This window comes from Ursus arctos, unplaced genomic scaffold (assembly GCF_023065955.2).
Source record: "Ursus arctos isolate Adak ecotype North America unplaced genomic scaffold, UrsArc2.0 scaffold_15, whole genome shotgun sequence".
Lineage (NCBI taxonomy): Eukaryota > Metazoa > Chordata > Mammalia > Carnivora > Ursidae > Ursus > Ursus arctos.
This window is the reverse complement of record NW_026622819.1, coordinates 38,451,670-38,460,665: the sequence shown is the minus strand read 5'-3', so window position 1 is coordinate 38,460,665 and position 8,996 is coordinate 38,451,670. Positions and strand designations below refer to the sequence as shown.

The 8,996-nt window shown below is 41.4% G+C and overlaps 1 pseudogene; it reads right to left on the bottom strand.

The window, feature by feature from the left end:
- Positions 1 to 3,512: 3,512 nt before the first annotated feature.
- LOC113263860 (60S ribosomal protein L12-like) lies at positions 3,513 to 4,025 on the bottom strand (annotated as a pseudogene).
- Between the last annotated feature and the right edge of the window lie 4,971 nt (positions 4,026 to 8,996).

Below are 8,996 nucleotides of genomic sequence, written 5' to 3'. Positions count from 1 at the left end.
TTGCCCTGGGCCCATCAGATGGCTCTAAGGAATTTTAAGTCACTGAGCCAATCATAAACACTCAGGTATTCTTTGATTCTTAGGCCAAGGAAATAACTAGTAGGTCAAGTGGCTTAATTTCTTGAAGAGTCCAGTTAGTCAGGAGAATGAAAGAGTATCACTTGCTTGATGTTGTTTAAAGCACAGTGCTAGGTACTTTTATCTTCTTACTAAACCTACATAACACTGGTTTTGATGATGAGGAAACAGGCTTGAAGAAAGCACCCCGCTTTTGACACAGTGAACCAGAAGCTTCCCTATGACTCATTTCTGGTGTTTCTTCCATTTGATTAATGCCTAATTTGTTCAACTTGTTATCCAAATGCCTATACGACATATCCATTTTGATGACTAATTGTCAGCATCTCAGACAAGATGAAAAGCAAGTTTCTGACATTGCTCCCAAAGCATACCTTTCCCACAGTCTTCCCCACTCAGTAAATGTCAACTCCACCATCTCGGGTGCTGAAACCCAAAACCTCAGTTGTCCTCAACTCCCTCAAACCCCACTCTGATCTTTAACAAGTCCCACCAACTCCATCTTCAAAATCTATCCAGAATCTGGACCATTTCTCCCCTTGTACCTCTTCAGTCTATTTGCACAAAGCTGCCAGAATGATCTGCTAAAAGGAAGGTCTGATCAAGTCATCTCTCTGTTCAAAACCTTCCAATGGATTCCAGTGTGACTCAGAGTAAGAAACAAAGACCCACAGTGGCTTCAAGGCTCCACGTGACTTGCAATCGATACCACTGATCACACTTTCTATCCCTCCCCATGTTACTCATTCCACTCCAGCCACACCAGCCACCTCGGTATGTGATTCTAAGCGCAGATTCCATCCTGGCTCACTCCCTCACTTCCTTCAGACTTTTATTCAAAAGCTACCTTCTCCATGAGAGCATCCTTTGCCATCCTGTCTAAAACTTCAGCCCCGAATCACTCGTGTTCCCATTCCTGCCTTCATCTGTTTTTTCTACACTTCTCCCAGGTATATATATGTACTACATATCGTGCTCATTTATCTTGTCTCCCCTCACTAGAGTGTAATCTCCATGGGACAGGGATTTTGGTCTGCTTTTTCTCTGCTGTATTCGCAGTGTCTAACACATGGTGAACCCACCATAAATATTTGCTGAAAAAGTGAATGAGCTTCTAACTGATACTTTCTTTGCTCCACCTATGATGTCCTCCATATTATGTGAGAGTATCCTTTGCAAACACTTGAACTTTTCTTCATGCTACCACTTGTGCTTTTTATCAGATAGAACAGAACTTCCTTAAAGTTTTCTACACCCCTCTCCAGGCTTTCCTCTCTATCTTCTTGACCAGTTCTGGGTCACATGACAATCTCTAGTGCAATCACTGGCAAAGGGGATGGGACCACCATTGGCTGCCATGGGTTAAGCATGATTTATTCTCTGTCCACCGAATCACAATTTCATGTGTGTGATCACAGTTGAGTTTCACCATCCTTATGAGGAAGGATAGAGTGTTTCTGACCATTTTACAGAGGAGAAAACAAAGCCACAGAGAGATCTCCAACATGCCAACATCACTCAGTAGGTCAGAGGTGGACCAGTGTGGTCTACCCAAGTTCTGGGTTCTGGAGAAGCAGGGTGCTTTAGAGAAGAAGAGTACAGCAGAAATCAGAGATTCTGGGATTCATTTTCACTCTGCACCAAAGAACTATATGCCCTCAAATAAGTGTTTTGATCCCTCAAGGCCTCAGTTTCTTCATCTGTAAAATGAAAATAAATTCCCTTTCTTGCTCCAGAGCTGTGCTTGGGCTGATTAATCATTAAGACTCTCTTCTTATCTGTTGAATTCCAGCTCAGGCAGAGAAACAGGAGTGAATTGTTGGACTTTAAACCCTGCACAGCCAGAAGAGAAGAATTAGCTTTTCTTTGTAATGATCTTTAAAAAAAGAAATCCCCATTGTTCTGAAAATAAATACATAAGGATGATCCTTTTAAACCTTAGTCTGTTCCTGAGGATTTCCTTGCACTTCTATCTCTAAATCCTTTTTGCTCCAGCTTTGACATTTGAGGAACACAGGTATTCCTTGGCAGGTTGTCTGTTCCTCATTTAGAAGTCAAGTGCCCTGCGAATGCATAGTTGGAAGGTTCCATGGCAGAGGCTCTTCATGGAGCCAACTGCAGACACCTTTGTAGCTTGAGAGCTATGAAGCCCCAATATCTTCCTGGCGGGGGTCCTAGTGTGCAGAGTGCCAGGCGGCAGTCATTCCAAATTCTGCTGTTGGTCTTCTCACTCCTATGCATTGTTCCCAGTACGTCACCAGCCTGTGAAATTCAAGGTTTCTTTTGCTGAAGGAGTGGTTTTATGAGGGCAATGGGAGGAAGATGGTTATTCAATAATTTACTGAACATTGTATGTTAAGCTCTATGCCCATATGATGCATTTTCCAACCTTCTAACTTCGTAGATCTGGAGTTTCCTTTTCTGCAGTGTCAAAATTAGTATTTAATAACTCTTTACTTTTGGATAGAAATTTGAGGTGTTCCAAGTATTATCTAATGTGATTTTACAATTAAGAAAAGTTAGGTGACTCTACAAAGAATGGAACTGAGCTCAGATCCTAGGATCACCAGGCTGTCTTTCAAGTGTCCTACACACCAAGTGTTATAATTTTGGTGCTTTCAGTATTTGTGCTCCTGAAATAAGCACTTAATTTTGGTACTTTCAAAATGGGACATTTATTTTACCTTTAATCACCCATCATTAGGGTCTAGGTACGTCACTTCTGAAAACCTGGATAGGGAATTTTACTTAAAGAGAGCTTCTTACAGGGATGCCTGGGTGGCTCAGTTGGTTAAGCACCTGCCTTCAGCTCAGGTCATGATCCCAGGGTCCTGGGATGGAGTCCTGCATTGGGCTCCTTGCTCAGTTGGGAGCTTGCTGCTCCCCCTGTTTGTGCTCTTTCTTTCTTTCTGACAAATAAATAAATAAAATCTTAAAAGAAGAGAGAGAGAAAGAGAGAGAGAGCTGCTTACACATTTTAAGCCAGGAGTTGGCAAACTTTTTCTGTAAAGGGCCAGAGAGTAAACATTTTAGGTTTTGTGGGCTGACAATTTCTGTTGCAACAATTCAACTATGTATGCCATGGTAGTGAGAAAGCAGACATAGACAATACATAAACAAATCAGCATGGCTTGTGTTTCAAGGAAACTTTACAGAAACAGGTGACAGGTTGCATTTGGCCCATGGGCCATTGTTCATTGACCTCTGGCCCAGGCTTGATGCTATTAGGACAGGCACTCTTTTACATGGTGCTTTCAAGGGCATTAGTAAAAATAATTATCTCTGATTTTCTTAGATGGGAGGGTGAAATTTGTGTTGCAAAATATTCATCCCAGTACTTCAGAGAAGTCTACACACTTACCTCACTATGTTATTCCACAATTTTTTTTTGATTGTCAGATGATCCTTTATTGAAATATTTTCCTTTGTAGTTCTCAACTAGCTGGGCATTGTACTGCACCACTGTTGATGTCATCTATGATTTCATAGGGGTGGCGGCCACTAACATTGCAGCCCACAGATTGGGCAGTCCCCAGAATCTCTTTGATGGTTTCAGAGGGTTCTCTGGCTAAGGATCGGAGCCACATCAGTCAGGCAATGTTGACAATCTCATCAAAAGTGACCTTTTCACTGTGTTTAATGTGTTTTTGCTTCTTTCTGTATCCTGGCAGTTCCTTGAGGGCTTTGATAATCAGGGCAGAGACAGAAGGTACCACTTCATTCTGGGCCTGTGTGTTCTGAATGATCAGTGTCACTGTGATCCTCAGACCCTCCAAATCACCAGTTGCCTTGGCAGTGTCATCACCAAACTTTTTTGGAGACAGATCGAGGGGGCTGATCTTTTGGACCAGGACAGATGTGTCACAGACTTCCCTACTGGTGCACCTTGTGTATACAATTTTGATCTCATTGGGGTCAAACTTAGGCGGCATGGTGGAGGTGGCTGGTGTTGGATGAACCCGGATTCAGGACAACTGAAGACAGTTGCACTGTCCCCTCCCCCGAGCCAAAGGCCAGAAAACTGTATTTCACAAATTTGACTGAAACATCATAGACTTATAGAATGTTAGTGTGCAGGGATATTTAAGATAATCTAGTCTAAGCCCCCTGTTGTATGGGTGGGGAAACAAAGGAAGCTTTTCAACCTCCCACCTAAAAGAAGTACATGTATCTTCTTAGAAGACCAAGAACTGTTGAGTGTAGAGCTTAATGTGTGGTTCAAATATTGACATTTCTTTGCCAGAGAGAAAACTACAACATATAAGATGCATCCTGATAACTTCCTTTCTTACCTTAGTCATATTACAGAGTTTGTCGTTTCAAGACATTGTAAAGGCTTTTAAAAATATCAGGCAGAAATATATGAAAAGCTGCCTTATGTTTCTAGACTTAAGCAAATATCTTCAAAATGTGGCTCCTCTGTCCTTCATTATTGGCCAGGACACTCAGCAACCTCCTGTTTTGAGGTAGCCTTCCCACCAGATGCCAGTGGGCCCAGCGTCAGGGTCGCAGTCAAAGGCAGATGGCACATTCACTTCAAGACCACTCAAGGGAGTATTAGGCAATCACAAGGGATAGGGCAGCCATGAGAGAAGGAGCAGCAAAGCTGTCACCACTCCTAGAGCCACAATGATGAGCAGAGTGAGCCAATGCTGGAACTTGCAGTCATGAAAAAAAGCAGTGGTACTCAGTCAGTACTCTGATTTCCGTATTCAACTCTTCTATTTAGAGTGATGCCCTTTGCCTGACTCAACCCTAAATAGACAGCTGTAGTCTACTTCCCAGGTGAATAAATACCCTGACCCTGATCCAGTTCCTCCTTCTATTCTCTACCAGAACTCTCCATTCCAGACCTCTTAGTACAGACCAGCAGGTCAGGCTCCAGGGCAAAGATCTGGGTCTAGCGGAAGGGAGGGGACTGAAGGGGCAAAAGGGGCATCTCTGGCACAGGCCATAGAATAGCTACTGTTAGACCATATTTCAAAAAAAACTTGAGAACTTCCTACAACTTCAGCTCTCAATACGTAGGAAAAGGTAAAGTTAATGACATTCTCGCTACCCTCTTTCCAAATAAAAAAGTAGTCGAAGTCTTCAAAATTAGTTTCTACAAGAAGGTAAAAAACTAAAAAGCAACACATCTGCTGAATGTCTCCTTTGTTTTAATGGAACTGAGTGACATTTAAACACGTTTTATAAAAAAGACTCTCCATGGAATAATGGTCTCTATGAACCACCTGTGCTTTGCCTTTATGGGGGAAAGGGGGAAAAAAACTGATCCTGAATTTTTTTTAAATGATTTTTTATTATATTATGTTAGTCACCATACAGTAGATCCCCAGTTTCCGATGTAAGGCTCGATGATTCATTAGTTGCGTATAACACCCAGTGCACCATGCAATACGTGCCCTCCTTACTACCCATCACCAGCCTATCCCATTCCCCCACCCCCCTCCCCTCTGAGGCCCTCAGTTTGTTTCTCATAGTCCATAGTCTTTCATGTTTCATTCCCCCTTGTGATTACCCCCCCTTTCTTTATCCCTTTCTTCCCCTACCGATCATCTTAGTTCTTATGTTCCATAGATGAGAGATATCATATGAAAGTTGTCTTTCTCTGCTTGACTTATTTCACTTAGCATTATCTCCTCCAGTGCCGTCCATGTTGTAGCAAATGTTGAGAACTCGTTCTTTCTGATAGCTGAGTAATATTCCATTGTATATATGGACCACAACTTCTTAATCCAGTCATCTGTTGAAGAGCATCTTGGCTCCTTCCACGATTTAGCTATTGTGGACATTGCTGCTATGAACATTGGGGTGCATATGGCCCTTCTCTTTATTACGTCTGTATTTTTGGGGTAAACACCCAGTAGGGCAATGGCTGGATCATAGGGTAGCTCAATTTTTAACTTTTTAAGGGACCTCCACACTGTTTTCCAGAGTGGCTGTACCAACTTGCATTCCCACCAACAATGTAGGAGGTGATCCTGAATTTTTATAAAGAATTTTAAATTAGACACTAAAATAAAAGAAGAAAACCTTCACACTTGTGTAGCTACTTAGCTACAGGAGCAATTAAAGTAATGATTCATCCTGTGGAGAATTCTAGCAGAGATTGGTAATTCTTTATCTCTTTCTATTAGAAACCCTCTTGGGAACCAAGAGAACTCTCTAGAGCAGCACAGTTCAATAGCAATATAGTGCAAGCCACAAACACAAGGCACACACAAAATTTTCTAGAAACCGCATTTTAAAAAGTAAAAATAGATAAAATTAATAAATAATGATGTATTTTTATTTAACCCAATATTCCAAAAATACCACCATTCCACATACAATCAATAATGAAAATCATTAATAGGCTGTCTTGCATTCTACTTTTTGTGCTAAGTCTTTGAACTCTGAGGTATATGTCACATGCATAGCACATCTCAAGTCACATTCAGGTGCTCAGTGTGGCTGGTGGCAGCTATGACATGGCGCAGCATCGAGTATGACCCAAAGTTGGGTGAGGAATGCAGCGTAATACAAAAGAACAGAGGTTACTCTCTGTCCGTGTTTCTCACCAGTGTTTCCAGTTCTCCTTTCCTCTCAGGTGCATGTGAGGATTCTTCCTCAGCCCCTTGTGGTTGGGCAAGGCCACATGAATTGCTTCGGCCAATGGGAAGTGAGCAGAAGTGACCCATCACTTCCAGTTAGCTGCCTTGAAGAGCTGGTGTGGGCTTCTCTGTGCTCTCTCTGCCCCGGCTATAAGGCTTGTGGACATTTGTGTTGGTATGGAGGTGCCCTGACACGGGAGCTGCCTGAAATGCTGACCCAATACTTGGAGGACAGCTGCCCGACATGATTGGTATGGTGACTTTTGTTCTGAGTCCCTGCATCTCTCAACTGGCCTTCTCAAGGTTCAAACAACAGCTCCTCCTTCTCATCCTTTCAACCTCTCTCTGATATTGCTAGCTAGCCCTGATGTCGTGCCTTTCCAGAGCCTTGCCCACATCTTTGAAAACTGTCCCTTTGTTCTCCTCTCTTCACTTACCCCATTCACGCCATCTGTTTTCTGTTGCGATTCTGATTGATAGTTTGCTACCTGGATGAAATGGGCAATGAGCCTAAAGACAGAATAAAATGAGGACACTGAAGAAATAATTCCTTGAATGAATGTAAATGAAGTTTCAAAGCAACAACCTAAGATCATTCTCTCACCAATCGCTCTTATACGAAAGATTCTCTTTCTCTTCTTTAGGTAGAGATGTGCACTCAAGGTTCATAGTGATTTGTGTCTGTGTGTTTAAGAAACCTGTTTGCTTGAAACTGATTGGTCTTCATTCTTTCTTTAAATATGTTCCAAGCGTTTGCTTACAAATTTATGTTTGGCAGAAATAGCAGGAAATAAAAAATAACTAAATTGTGGCTAAAGGCCACCCGCAAGCTTTATACCTACAGGCTTGAGCTCCTCCTGAGAAGCCTGAAGCTTGTGAGTTATTGTTGTGTCACTTGTTCACTGTGGAAAGATCAGAAAGCTACAAATGAGCACAAAAAAGGTAAAAATAACTCGTCTCACAAAGAGAATCACCACTCTAGTGTATGTTACCTCCAAATGTTTTTAAAAATTGTATCCCATTATCTGAATACAATTTTTAAGTTTGTGTTTTTGACTCAAATTTGGACTTAATTTCCTAGCAGTAAGTATATTTTTATACCATTTTTCTTTATAGTAATTTCTTTGTCATTATTATACCTTTCCGAATTAATAGCTCATGCCAATTTTCCAATACTCAAATAACACTACATATGAACTTCTTTGTATCTTTAAGTATTTCCAGTTCTATGCCATATTTTCTGCAAATAAGTTCTTGGAAATGGGAATGCACATTTTAGAAGATATACATGATTTAAAAGCTTCAGATAGATTTCCAATATGCTCTCCAGAAAACCAACGATCATCTTATACTCTTTATAGGAATGTAAGAGATTGCTCTATTCCCATGCAGACACCTTGTCAACACTGAGTATTATCTCTGATTTTGTCTCTTTAATAAGAAATCAACAGTAATTTGCTCTAAGTTTGCATTTCTATAGTTACAGTGAAAGAGAAAATATTCCTGTATTTTGGGCAATTCTATTTCTTCACTTATGCCTTGCCAGTCTTTATAATTTTCCCATTTTGCTCTTAGTGAATGTTTAGACTTGTAAAACTCTCTAAATGCTAACGTTTGGGTGTTTTTGTTAGACAATTCCCTGACATATACTATTCCTTATCATATCTCCTACAACCCAATGGGATCGATATGTTTTCATTATAAATGAGGAGATGAAAGCTTCGAAGAGTTAAGTAACTTAATCAGGATGACTTGGTTATTTTAGAAGATGCTGCTAGTGTTATCCCCCAATCCCCTTGTCCACCTAGTGCATCCATCCATCTTCTAGCCACCATGATGGTTGGTGGCTAACAACTCAGAGTTGTACCCTTCTCTGGAAAATTGTCCTCAGTCTGTCCCAAATGCTTGGATGGCCTGAAAACAATGACTGACTGATGCAGTGGAGATACAATGGCCCAGCCTTCTTACTTCAAGGCTTCATGGTACCATGTTTGCTCCAGATCTTCCAGTGAGCTCAGGCTGAGGTGAGGCTCCATTTGAACACTTGTCTTTGCCTAGCTTATCCCCCGTCTTAGCCTGTTTCCTGCATTCCTCCAGATTTCATTGAAGAGACCATCTTCAATAAATCACTTGTATAAAAATCTTCCTCTCAGCCATGGCTTCTAAGGAACTCGACCTAAGGCAGCTGGTACGTAGGCCATTTCATATTCAAATCCAAGCAATCTGACTCCAGGATCTGCACATAAACTCAATAGAATGAAGCACACCTCTTCTTATCAAAGACACTGCCTGGGACATAGCGAAGATAGCAAACACTGTTTC